We start from the raw sequence: 14,871 nt of genomic DNA, 5'->3' as shown, positions 1-14,871 counted from the left end.
CAGGCAATTGGTGGAAGAGGAGAGTGAGGTCAGGATATTTTATTCCCCTGGTTTCATTGCTGAGAAGTTGCTTCAGGAGGGCTGTTTCTAAATCAAAGGACATGGCTCCTCTCAAAGTGACCCTACAGGAACCTCTCTTTTTGAGTCCCGGTAAATATTCTCCCCTCTTCCCTTCCAGCACATGAGTGGTAATGTCTCCACTGTGGCTGACCCTATGTTACTGCATCAGCCTTTGAGGTTCTGCTCCCTGCATTCCCCCTCCTGTGAAAGTTTCCCTTTATACATAAATCCCTTTAGACGTCATTTTGGGTGTGCTACCTTATCCCAGTTGGTACTCTGGCTAATGCAGCATTTGAGAATGAGTGGACAAACAGATCAGAGACAAAGAGTTGAAAAACGTACAATGTGTTTGGGGGCCATTGTAGGGTTCAGAGATTCTGTAGTATAAGGCGCTCTCTGATGGGGCAGAAGTATCAGATGTTTGTACACTATGGCGTCAGGACATTACAGGATTAGATCTGATATTAGAAGGGCCAACCTGGCAGCAATGTGGATAATAAACTGGAAAGAGGGAGTTGAGAGACTCTTCTGTGGCTCCAGCTGCCTTCAGAAGATATTGCTGTGGTTCCAGGTTTAGCTAGGTGACATCAGCGGCTGGGGTCCTGAAACTCTACCCCTTTCCTCTGGCTTTGTAGCCTGCTGTCACTAGTTTTAGGTTATTTTGTCATCCTATATTTGGCTTTCAACTCCTCTATCACCTGGGTAACCAATGGCTTTGTAGTAAATTTCTTCTTTTATAAATACTTGAAGTGTTTTTGTTTGTTTGTTTGTTTTTCTGTTTAGACCCAGATGAATACAAGGGTCTTAACAGCCAGGATGATGAGGTGGCAAAGAGTGATATGTTCCAAAAGGGAGAACTCATTGGCAAAGGGTTGCTATCTCCTCTCCACCCTGAAATGGTTTACTCTCTTTAATGATAGGCAAAACAGTGATTTTTACATGGATTCCCGAGCAGGCTGCCTGAGTTAGTTAGCCTGCCTCACTGATCCCATGTCATCTGTGTGCCGTGTTTCCTCACATGCAAAATGAAGAAAATCACACCTCTTTTAGGAGATTGTAAGCATTAAATGATCTAATACAGCATGTATAAAATTATTTTAAAAGTTCTAGCTGGATATTCAGTCCCATATAAATACTAGCTACTATTATTTGCCTAAGGCCTCTGAGTTGGAGCACGAAGCACGTGTGCCTCCCTGGGTCTCAAACACCAAGGGTCATCCACATTTTTGAATCATAGGTTTTAGCTGCGATATCCTTTTTAAGGATCACAGCTTTGAAGGTTGGAGGAAGCATGTGCTGATTGACAGGGATGCTGTGAGGAGAAATAATTTTCCAGGGGCAAGCAGTGGTTACCATGGTTTCCAACTGGCAGAAACTCCAAGGTCAATTCCTGGAAAATATTTCACTGCTGATATGAGCAGGGTGGTTCCTCTACATTCCTAATCACTTCCTCTGCACCAGGGCAGATTGAGCCTTGCTTTCAGGCAGCAGGAAAGAGAAATCTGAATAAGTAGACATCAGAAAACATAGCCATCCAGCTGACCAACTGTCAAATACAGTTGATTCCCCAGGGGAGCCAGAAAAGGGAAGTGTCATTTGGAGCAATGAAATTTTAATAACCACAGAGGGAATAAAGCATTTTGTTATAAGACTCAGGTCTGCATTGATAAAGATCACTGGTGACAACTTACACTATTTGAAATTTTTGTTCTGTTCTATGAGTGACTAATTTTTACTTCTCCAGAAATGCAAGTCTCAAGGCACTGGGGGAAATCGCAGTGCACAAAGCCTTGGTAAAAGCCACGGCACAACCCAGCACCTCACTTAACTCTGTGCATCTATTTCATCCTCAAGTCACTTCTCCTTCCTTTGGAATTAAGCTCCTCTGACAGCCCAGCTGCAACATCTATTAAATATTTTTTCTCTATAGAGTGGCTCCAGTTGTTTCCAGGAAGCCTTTCCCACAGGGAAGGGGATTACTTTCAGAAGCCTGTTCTCCAGGGCAGTGGCCTCCCCACAGGTGTTCAGCATTTCAGGGCAGCCCCATTAGCCAGGCTCTGAAGGTGGGTGTGTTCATTACGGACAGGATGAGGAGTTGTTTTATAAAAGATCTAAAAGATGCAAGTTTCTCTACCATGGAAAACTCTGCCTGAGTAAAATACCAAATTTAAAAAAAAAGAAGAAGAAGAAAAGAAAAATAACCTTTTACCAATTGGTAACAACTCAGAAAATAACACTACAAATTAAACAGTCATTCGAATGCTTTTGAAAATGTTTTTAAATGACAACTTAGAGAAGTCAAACCAATGTTGTCTTCTACTTATGCAGGATTAACACTCATCTTTTTAATAGGGAAGGGAGGGCCTAGCCATCTACTTACAAAGCTGTAATAAAGAATGAAGAAAAAGAAGTTGTGTTTAGGACTTGTGACATTTTTTAATGGCTACATATTCTTTGTAGCTACTCCTATCAAGAGGTGAAGTTTGTTTCCCCTGCTCTTAAATCTAGACTGGTCTTGAAGATTGCTTTGGCTAACAGAATGCATTGGAAGTGAAGTTGTGAGACTTCTTCGTCTTGGCTTCCAGAGGCCTGTAGCTTCTTCTCTCACCCTCTTGGATATTGCCCAGTATGAACAAGTCTGAGCTGGTCTGCTGGGGGTACCAGATGGAGGAGAACTGAGGCACCCTGATTAATGTCACCAACCACCAGTAATGTGAGTGAGGCCTTCTTAGACCACCCAGCCCCTGTCAAGTCACAGATGGCTGCAGCTGCATAAGTGACCTCAGGCTAAAGCAGCGGAACCATGTATTAGTCTGTTTTCGTGCGCTGATAAAGACATGCCCAAGACTGGCAATTTCCAAAAGAAAGAGGTTGAATCGACTTACAGTTCCACATGGCTGGGGAGGCCTCACAATCATGGCAGAAGGCAAGGAGGAGCAAGTCATGTCTTACATGGATGGTGGCAGGCAAAGAGAGAGCTTGTGCAGGGGAACTCCTCTTTATAGAAACACTGAATCTCATGAGACTTATTCATTATCACGAGAAAAGCACAGGAAAGACTTGCCCCCATGATTCAATTACCTCCCACCAGGTCCCTCCCACAACACATGGGAATTCAAGATGAGCTTTGGGTGGGGACACAGCCAAACCATATCAAACCATCTACCTGAGCCTAGCCCAAAGCACTGACCCAGATAATCATAAGCAAATAAGATACTTGGTTGTTTTAAGCCATGAAATTTTGGAGTGGTTTGTTACATAGCAATAGATAACTGCCATAGGATTCATTTCTAGTTTAGTGCTTGATTCATCTGAGAAATCAAGAAAATCATATTCAATTACAAAAAATATTCAAGCAATGAAGTATTCCCATTTACTAAATCTTTGAGACAACATTAGAGGATTGGAGACATTATTTAGAAAATGTAAACAATCTGTCAAACAATTTGATTCCTTCATACATGCTCGCTCTGAATACCCACCTTCATTTCTCAAAAGCAATTATTTTTATAAAAATTATGTGTAAAACTGACAAATTCTGACAGAATTATCCTGGAACAATATAGTCACAGGCTTATTGATCATTTATTATTGGGTAATTTACTATTGTTCGGATCATTGGTTTATCTAAACTCTTTCCCTGTGTAGTAAAGAATTTAACCCAGCCCAAAGACAGATTGTGGGAGGTAATCTCTAAGTCCTTGAATTATCATACTGGACAGGAGTGTCTTTGTCTGGGTGTCTTGGGTCAGCCATGTAGTGACCATGTGTTTTAAGGTAGGAGCCCTGAGCCACAACAACACTGTGATTTAGGGTGGGAGTTTTGGGTTGTGTAGTATCAGCTTGACTTCCTGTGGGGCTAAACGTTGAGAAAAATCATGTGGGCAGTTGACCGTGCCTACGTGATGCAGCCCCAGTGAGAATTCTGGATATCAAGGCTTAGCAAGCTTCCCTTGTTGGCAATACTCCATGCACATTGTCACACATCAATGCTTTGAAATAGCACTTTCCTTACTCCATGGAGAGAGAATAATTAGAAACTCCACTTTCAGCTACCTTTCCTTGACTCTGCCCTATGACTTACTTCTTCCCTTGGCTAATGTTAATCTGCATCTTTTCCTTGTAATAAGCCATAACCATGAGTATAAAATAGCTTTCAGTGACATCTGAGAGTCTTTCTAATGAGTTATCAAAACCAAGGGTGGTTTTGGGAACACCTTGAACTCACAGTTGATTTCAGAAGAGTGTAGTCCTATGTGAGCTGTTCCCCTAACTTTGCAGTTAGTCAACTTTTGCACCCTTTCAAGATGCAATTCAACACTGCCTCCAGGAAACCTTTCCTGACTACCTCAATTAAAAAAAAAAATCTTCTGAATTCTTACATTGTGTAGGGCTAACCTGTAATTATCTTGCAGTATTTGGAAAATGGCTTCTGGCTTTGCTATTGATCATATTGATAGGTAGATCTATCACATGTCATGTATTAGATTTTAGTGCCTGGAGGATTCAGCCTGTTTCTTGAACCCTTTCTACTAGCCAGCACATTGTTTTCAATTAAACTCTGTGGTGTTTAAAAAGGAAATTGCTGCTTCTAGCATCAACTAGGAATTTCTGAAATATAGGTTAATTAATAAGACTGAAATAATTATTCATTCATTCAACAAATGTTTATTGGCTGGGCACGGTGGCTCATTCCTGTAATCCCAGCACTTTGGGAGGTCGAGGTGGGCAGATCATTTGAAGTCAGGAGTTTGAGACCAGCCTGGCCAACATGGTGAAACCCTGTCTCTACTAAAAATACAAAAATCAGTCAGGCATGGTGGCACATGCCTGTAATCCCAGCTACTTGGGAGGCTGAGGCAGGAGAATCACTTGAACTCGAGAGGCAGAGGTTGCAGTGAGCCAAGATTGTGCCACTGTACTCCAACCTGGGCAACAGAGCGAGACTCTGTCTCAAAAAAAAAAAAAAAAAAATTAATTGAGCATCTACTAAGTGCTAGGCTCCAGGGATCGGCAACAAGCAAAATAAATTTCTATTTTTAGGAAGTTTCCATTCTGGAAGATAAAGATGACAAATAAAACATACCTTTTTTTTTGAGGCAGGGTCTCACTCTGTTGTTCAGGATGGAGTACATGGTGTGATCATGATTCACTGCAGCCTTCACCTCCTGGACTCAAGCATCCTCCCATCTCAGCCTCCCAAGTATCTGGGACTACAGGCATGCACCACCATACTTGGCTAGTTTTTTTTTATTTTTTTGTGGAGCTGGGGTCTTGCTTTGTTGTTCAGGCTGCGTATATGCTATTATATTAGATAGCGATAAGCACTAGAAAGAACAATCAAGCGGAATAAGAAAATAAAGTGTGGTGAGGATAATTAGTTTAGAGAGGATGATCAAGGGAGGCTTCTCAAAGCACGTGACATCCCAACAGAGATCTGAATGCAGCAAGAGAGTGAACCATGCAGATAAGGTTTGCAAACCTGGCCTAAATGTTTCCATTGTCTAATGACTTCAGTAGCCAAATGCATTCAAGAATGTGGCTGTTCAATTTATTGAATGGTAGATTACTTAAAAGGTTTTTTAATGAGTAAGGAATTCAAATCCAGTCTTAACACATAGATACATTCTCATAGTCCCTTTAAAAATAAAAATTAAAAAATTACTGACATGTAAACAGTTTGCATGTGGAAGAGGAACAAAGAACGTTTATAGCTGATTGAAGACAAAGTTCAACCTTGTAATAGTCTTTATGTTTCAAATTTCTTGAGGAGACACTCAGGGGGACAACTTCTGTCTAAATAATCATCCCACTAGGGGAGGAACCCTTGAAACAAATCGCCCCTTTGTTAGACTGAGGAATGTGCAGTTGAAGCTTGACAAGCTATGGCACAATTCTAAAGATAGGTGAGTGATTCAAATAGAAGGATCTTCGCAAAGGTAAATGTGAAGAATAACTTTTTGAATATAAATCACAAAACCCAGAGAAAACTGTCTTATGCTTTTTCACTGTATTTTGTTTCAACAAACAAACCAAGTTTCACTAATTTATTTTATTTTATTCTATTTTTGAACAGAAAGAAATCTCATTACAGGGAGAACTGGGAACTCCATGATAAGAAAGGTACGACTTTTAAATATGGTGACTGTGGGCTAGGCCCGGTGGCTCACACTTGTAATCCCAGCACTTTGGGAGGCAGAGGCGGGTGGATCACCTGACGTCAGGGGTTCAAGACCAGCCATGGTCAACATGGCGAAACCCTGTCTCTGTTAAAAATGCAAAATTAGCCAGATGTGGTGGTGCGTGCCTGTAAACCCAGCTACTTGGGAGCCTGAGGCAGGAGAACCACTTGAACCCGGGGGGCGGAGGTTGCTGTGAGCCGAGATCATGCCACCGCACTCCAGCCTGGGCGACAGAGCAAGACTCTGTCAAAAAAAAAAAGCGATTGTCAGAGCTGTCCCATTCCCACCTTCTGATTTCACTTGGTCCTTGTCATTGTTCTATTCTTCATGATGAGCAAGGAATGTACAATGGACATCATGTTTGAATATGGGAATTCTTTTGTGATCTGGAATTCCTCTCCCCACAAGGCTCTGTTCTTTGGCACTCTTGCACATATGCACTGAAATAATTAAATGTCATGGAAATCTTAAAATACTTTGAATCATCAAAAGGGGCTTAAATTATGTCAGGATAGCTGTGGTGTTGAGTATGTTATGTATTCTAGTTCTTTAAAAACGATGAGCCAGGTATTGTGTATGTGGTAAGGCTTGAGTAACCTGAATAATCATTAACTAGGATATACCAGAACAAATAATTTTTCAAGCAAGTTTTTTTTTTTCTAGATAGCAAGACAAGATGTCTTGGTTTGAAACGGATGGGAAAAGGAAAGGGGATATATGAGAGCTCATTTGTCATGGTAGTGTTAGAGCTGAAGTCCATGTTTTTAGGTCTCCAGAATACCACTTTTATTTAATATTTTCCCTCTTCTCTTTCTTGGTTCCCAGCAAAATGGTGAAAATCTTGCTGAGAAATGGTACCATGAGAAAAAGTTGAGAAAAGAGGGGGCAGATCCGCCTCAGAGAAATTGCTATGGGGCAGGAGAAAAGAGGGAAGTGCCTTGCCCATTTCTTTCTCTTTTCCCCTCCAAACATACTAGAAGACTGGTATTTAATGTGTTGGCAGCGTCTTTGTAGAGAAATGAACATCTTTTCTGGGTACCGGGGGAGGGAACGTGCTGGTTGCCATACCTATATTTGTCAAATGGGAGTCATGCTAAGAAATCCAAAAATAAAAATAATTTTAGGGTAAAGTCTTAGGAACTTAAAATCCGTTTATTTAGAATTAAACACCTTCTAGATACCATTCCTCAGCTAAGTGCTATGAAGGACATTAAATAAGTATAACAGATAGTCCCTACTTAGCATTCAGCATCTAATTAACTTACATATTTGACTAAGGGTGGTGAAAGACATGAAAGAAAGATAATACATGGACCTGGCTTTCTAAGACCTCATGGTTTTGTGGGAAATAAAAGACATGCACTTGAAATATTTAAAATGTTTAAATATTCCTAGGCAGGAAATATAAGCGCCTGAATGGTTTGCAGAGTCTAAACAGTCATTTGTTAGAAGAGAAAACAAGGGTGGGCTGCAATGGGATTCATTGATGAGGAAGGACGTGCTAGTACCTGTGGGGTCTTTGTTTGTAAACCATTTTAATTCACAATGAAGTATACTTACCATCAATCCATGAAGAGAAATTTAGGCAAACATATATACATAGGACAGCAATGCTATAAAATGGGCCAAGGCACTGCTAGAAAAAATAACATAACTTAAAAGTATATTAAACCCTGGCAAGAATTTAAAAATATTGAAGATAAAGTTACTATGTGACCCAGAAATTTCACTCACATGTATATACTGAAAATAACTGAAAACATATGTCCTCCCAAAAACTTGTACATGAGTGCTCATAGTGGCATTACTCACAATAGCCAAAAAGTGGGAACAATTTAAATGTCTATCACTTGATGAATGAACAAATTGTTATATCCATACAAGGTAATGTTACTGAACAAGGAAAAGGAATTATCTACTGACACATACTCTACACAGATGAAGTCTGAAAACATTATGCTAAGTGAAAGAAGTCATACTCAAAAGATGACATATTACATGACTCTATTCATATAAAATATTCAGAATGGACAAATCCGTACAAACAGAAAACAGATTAGTGATCCCCAGGAGTTGGAGAGAGTAGAGAACAGGGAGTGACTGCTTAACAGGTTCAGATGAGGTTTTTTGGGAGAGTGATAAAAATGTTCCAAAATTAGAGAGTGGTGATGGTTGTACAACTTGGTGAATATACTAAAAAAAATCACTGAATTGTACACTTTAAATTGTACACAGTATGTATCTATTTAAAAAGATAAATTTTATGGTACATTAATTGTATCTTAATAAAGTTGTTAAAGAAAAAGCCTAGAATGAATAGCTCTCTCAAAGTTGCTAAGAATGCTAACTCCTAAGAGTACAATTACAAAAGAGACACCTCAGAAATGAAGAAAATAAATGGGCAAAATATAGGAGATTCATAGAAACAAGATTCTGTCTGGAGTTTTGTTTCTCTTAATGTTGTATAAAGAATTAAAAACAAATCCTATAAGATACACCTGAAATAAGGGTGAAAATGGAGTGTTACGTGTCATTTTACATTGATAACTTAAAAGCATGGAATTATTATTTGTAAATGCCTTGTTAAAGATATATCAAAGTCGGATCCTTTTTAAAAAAAAAAAAAAAAAAACTTATTTAGAGCCGGGTGTGGTGGCTCATGCCTGTAATCCCAGCACTTTGGGAGGCCGAAATGGGCAGATCACCTGAGGTCAGGAGTTCGAGACCAGCATGACCAACATAGAGAAACCTCGTCTCTACTAAAACTACATTATTAGCTGGGCATGGTGGCACATGCCTGTAATCCCAGTTACTTGGGAGGCTGAGGCAGGAGAATCACTTGAACCTGGGAGGCGGAAGTTGCAGTGAGCTTAGATTGCACCATTGCACTCCAGCCTGGACAACAAGAGCAAAACTCCGTCTCAAAAAAAAAAAAAGTATTTAGAAATAATTTCAAACATACAGAAAAGATATAAGAATAGTACAGAGAACACTCATCTATACATTGTGCTGTACTTTATCATTTGTGCTTGTGCTGTCTCTCTTCCTTTCTTATCCCTTCCTCCCTTCTTTCCATCCCCTTTCTCTTTCTTCTCCCCTTTCTCTCTTCTCTATGTATATATATAAATGTATTTATATTTACATATATCTATCTCAGTATATAACATTTGAGACAGATAATACATATTTGAAAGTTGGAAATATTATGTCCCTGTACCTAATTTATCAATGTGCAGTGTATATTTCCTAAGAATAAGAATACCATCTTACAGTGTTACATATCCAGAGTAAGATTACCAACTTCAGGAAATTTAACATTGATATAATACTTTAATATAATCTACTATCCAGCTTCCAATTTTGTCAAGGAACATGGCATGTTAGTTATCTATAGCTGCATAACAAATTACTCCAAAACTTAGCAGTTGAAAATGGCAAACATTTATGATCTCAGTTTCTGTACGTCAGGTGTCTGCGTGTGGCCTGGCTGGGTCCTTTGACCAGGTTATAATCAATGTGTAGGCTACGGCTGTGGTCTCATCTGAAGGCTCAATGTGGGGAGGATCCACTTTCCTGCGCACTCACGTGGTTGTTGGCAGGATTCAGTGCTTCACTGGCTGTTGACCAGGAGTTTCTCTCATCTCTTCACCCCATGGTCCTTTCTTTAGGGCTGCTCACAGCATGGCAACTAGTACCTTAGAATAAGTGAGGGAACAAGCCCCACAAATGGAAACTTCCAGCAATTCTCTGTAACCTTATATTTGAAGTGACATTCTATTACTTCTGCTATCTTCTATTCATTAAAAGCAAGTCAGTAAGTCGTTAGTTCAGCCCACATTGAAGAGAAATGATTATACAAAGGGGCAAATATCAGGAAGTGGGACCATTTTAGTGGCTGCCTACCAGACCCAGTAATTTTTTTCAGTACAGGATTCAGTCTAAAATCATATATCATAGTTAACATATCTCTTTAGATTTTTTTTCTTCTTTATGATACTGACATTTAAAAACACAGTTCCTGTTTGTAAGATGGAATGTTCCTTGTTTGGGGTTTCTATAATGCTTCCTCATTATTAAATTCAGGCTATGCATTTCCAGTTAAATAGTACAAAAGTAGTAGTATCTCCTCTTTAGGCCATCATATCCAGAAGCACATGATGTCTGTCTGTCCTTTATTGGTGATGTTTGTTTCAATCACTAGTCAAAGGGGTATCTGATTTCTCTACTGTATAATTACTATTTTTTTCACTTGCAACCAAAAGGCAATCAATGGGGAGACACTTTAAGAACATGTAAATTGCTCATTCATCACCAAAATTTTATCTAGATTGAACATCGGGTGACTCTTGCCACAAACAATCTTAAATACACAATGGTGGTAAAATAATTTTTTTCCCCAACTCCAGCTCTCCTGCCACATCTACCAGTTGACACTAGGTATTTGTATTAGCCTGCTCAGGCTGCCATAACAAAATGCCACATACTGGGTGGCTTCAGCATCAGACATTTATTTCTCACAGTTCAGAGGCTGGACATCCAAGATCAAGGTGCCAGCCCAGTAGGTTTTTCTTGAACCTCTCTCTTTAGTTTGTAAATGACATCTTTCTTGCTGTGCCCTCACTGGTCTTTCTCTGTGTACATGCCCCAGGTGTCTCTTCCTCTTCCTTTGAGGATACTAGTTTTATTGGATGTGGGCCCCACCCTATTGACCCCATTTAACCCTACTTACCTCCTTAAAGGCCCTATCTCCAAATACAGTCACATTAGGGGTTATAGATTTAACATATGCATTTTAGGAGGACACGATTCTGTTTATAACAGTATTCTACTGTAAAAAGAGCCATCCTTCTCATACATTTACTTATTTATTTCTATGCTTATGAGTATATAGAATGGATTCTATATACTTTTCTTTTTCAATGGTTTATAATTTGTTACTACCAATAATTATTTTGGTGTTCAAACTGTCCCAGACATGGGCAGGGGAAGCCGCTCCAGCCTGGTTCCTCTGTCCTCATGATATGCCCCTAGTATGTTTTGTACAATTCCTTACATCCTGGAATAACAAGATATTTCAGGCTCTCACTAAATAGAGGAGGTGGTTGCACAACCCTGGGAATGTACTAAATGCCACGGGATTATACACTTTAACATGATTGATTTTGTTATGTGAGTTTCACCTCGATTAAAAAAAAAGTTCCAGGCTTATCTTGCATATTTCCTGCCTCTGCCCTGGAAACATTTTTTCTCTAAGGATCCCTTGTTCCTCTTAGTTAGAATACTACATTCAAAAGCAAGGTGTGGCTGTTAGGTATGGCTGCTACCAAGATTTCTGCTTCAGTGGGCAAAGCCAGGAGATATCTATCGATAGATAGATAGATAGATAGATAGATAGATAGATAGATAGATAGATCGATCGATCGATCACATTAATGCATACACTTGCATATATACACATTTCAGAAATTATGAGTCCACAGCAATACCTCCAATTGCAATCCATTCTTCTTACATCCAGGTCTTCTCTTTCTATATTTGTAACTTTCTTCTCCACAGTGAGAACCCTGGCTATCAACATCAATGTATTTACTGATTTGCTCAATACTATGAAATACCTAAAATCATTTCAGAATCCTTCTGTGTCTATGCTGCTACAAAAACAAACCCAGTAAAAAGAGTTTAGTGTTTCTTTAAGTCCTCTCCAACTCCCACGCTACCTAAGTCTAATGGAATATGGTCTAACGTGTATTCATAAACTACTTAGATTTCTTTTTCCCCCCTTTCAGTGTGGTTATTCATTTGAAATACAATTGGGTTTATTTTTTTGTTTGGTTTTTAGTTTTTTCTCCTTTCCCATCCTTGTCGGTTTAATCTTTTAAATAAATAGAACATTAATAAACTTCCCCAAATTAAAAATAATACGAAGAGCTATACCATAGAAGTGTTTCTCCTTCTCATATTCCTTCCACCCTGTTTCCCACCTTCTTGTTAGGTGACCTGCTTCATCTCACTTCATTCTTTACTGGTTTATTCCTCCTATATTTCTCTTTTTTTGAAAGATATGCAGGTACATGTATTTCTCCCATTTTTCCTTTTCATCACAAAGGTTAGCACAGTATATATCTACTCTTTTGCAGTTAGTCAGGAAGAAACACTTTCCATGAGCTTTGGAGACTAGCAGCCTTCTCCACAGTATCTTAGGTTCATTCAGCAACACCTGAGTCTCCACGGAGAGCCAAAGCTGATCAGTGAGTCCCAAGCCTACAGTGAGCTGGCTTCATAGTATAGACCTTTCTCAGGAATGCTTCATGCCTTGCCCAGCCAAAAGGCAGCGCTCTACATTGCACTCTTTTCTGTGCCGTGTTGACACCCTGTGGTTTCAATGTGCAGACCCTTGTCTGTCACTGCCTTAGATGACTGTTGTAGACCCTAACCTTTTCGGAGTACAGACATATTATCTAAATTCTCCTTGTTGTCTGGTTCTGCCTTCCCTCACAAAATCAATCCTCCAGGAACAAAGCTTCCTCCTGTACTACTTCATGATGCTCAACTCCTTCCCCTCCCCTCCATCTCTCACCTTACCTCAGCAACTATCTCTCCTCCTCTCTCTCTTTCTCATGCTCATGCGCATGCAAACACACACGTGTTTTCTTGAAAGGCTTAAATTTTCCAAAACAGTGGGGGGGGGGCTCCCAAGGAAAAGGGGTGAAAGTTTTAAAAATAGGTGCTTGCTGGGTAATTTGCCATTAAACATCAGGGCACCATTCTAGTAGCGGGATGGCTCTTAAACCCTTCACTTCCGCTCGCCAGGGTCCTGCCCTCAGCCCTTCAGGGAGGGCTGCCTCCCGACATCAGCTGGGGAGGTGCGGGCGGGGGCAGGGTGCCAGCCAAGCTAAGTGGAAGTCCCAGGAGGCTGGACATAATAACCACAGTGACTGTGGTTGCACCGCCCCGTCCTCTGGCAACAGCCAGAGCCTTCCCGGGTTTTGCCTTCCCCCGTCCCTGCCCTTCAAAGCTTGGTAAGGTCCACCTGTGGCTGTCCTACAACAAAACCACTTCCAGGAAAAGGAAGGGGTACGTGACAGCCCGAAGAAGTCAGGCTACAAACCGGATGACAACCGTAAGGAAGAAAGAAAAGAGCAAGCCACGGGGGTCCTCATAGGGTTAACACAGCCTGGCGTAAACAAAGGATGAGGATGAGGGCGAGGCAAAATGAGAAATCGGGTGCAAGGAGTAGGGAAAAAAACCTTCCACCCTTCCTTTTTGCATCCAGAGGTACATTTTCATTCCAGAATAAACCCAGCCACAAATGAGGGTAGCTAGGATCATGTCCCTACTTAAGCAGCTGAAAGGATGAAAGACCCTCCCAATGTCTTTGATACAGGCTGCATATTCGAACACATTTTGAAACGTGCATCTGTGCTGTGTTGGGCCTGGGAACGCCGGCGGCTAGGGGCTGGCTGTGGGCGGGTGAGAAGGAAAACGTTGCCTGGCGTTACCTGCGTCTGGAATGGGTTCCCGGAGCAGTGCTAGGCAAAACCCGGAGTGGATCTTCGGAAGTAAAGCGGGCGCTGCTCCCGGGCTCAGCACCCGGTCTCTTAGGCGCCGAAAGGTCCACCGTTTGCGCACACCACCCCTGAGGGCTAGCTAGCGGTGGGAACCTGGAAGGGGCCGAACATGCTGTTCAGAATAATTTAGGAGGGAGAATATTATTCCTGCTTGGTAGTGTGAAATCACTTATTTATGGCTTCCATTCAGTCTCCGGTTTGCAGATAATCCCCCTTTCTAAGCGGTGAAACTCATGAATGTTGATCTTGCAAATCAAGCTGACACTAGCAGCTTTTGTCCACCGGGACATACATCAAGGCCTGCCTTCTCCCCAGCACGTTTCCCCCCTCCTCGCCATGCGCATCCCAGGCTCCCGGATTCATGAAAGGCGCGCTCCGCCCCAAAGCGACCTGGGGGTCTCTAGCAACAATCCAGGGGCTTGTCTGCCAAGCGCTAGGGCCCCATTTGGAGCGTCCTGTTCAGAGCCTCCAAGACAGGCCCTCAAGACAAATGGCCCCGACAGGAGGAGGTCACCCGATGAAGGGCTGCGGGAGCTCTAGACCCTTGCCCAGAGGCCTAGGCGTTCGTCCTTAAACACGCAAGCCGAGCCAAGCCCGGACAAAACCCGGTCTCCGAGGAAGGAAGCGACGAAACAATCGCACTTATGTAAAGGGAGGATCGAGGAGAGAGAGAAGGCAAAGCCAGCCAGCATGCAAGGATCTGAAATAATGAGATCAGATGGGGGATGGCGGATGTTAGCTACACCCACAGAAGCCATCAATAGAAGAGGCTTTGCTAAAAGTCAAGCCGATCTCTGGTTTTTAGAGTGGCTAGGTGGTAACTCTGGATCCTGCTGTAATAAGATGCTTTTTAATTAATGCTAACGAGCTAATGTTTATTAACTGCTCAAAGCTCCAGAGGAATAGATGTGAACTGCGCACCAAATATGTCTTTGAGTGTTGTGTGATGAACGTGATTGCTGAACGAAATAAGAGTAGTCACAGGCACCCTCATTCTTAGGGATCCAGGCTCATGAATAAAGATATTCATGTGGCCAGGTGCAGTGGCTCACGCCTGTTAT

The sequence above is a fragment of the Macaca nemestrina genome, chromosome 14 (assembly GCF_043159975.1).
Source record: "Macaca nemestrina isolate mMacNem1 chromosome 14, mMacNem.hap1, whole genome shotgun sequence".
Classification (NCBI taxonomy): domain Eukaryota; kingdom Metazoa; phylum Chordata; class Mammalia; order Primates; family Cercopithecidae; genus Macaca; species Macaca nemestrina.
This window is presented reverse-complemented; position numbering follows the sequence as displayed.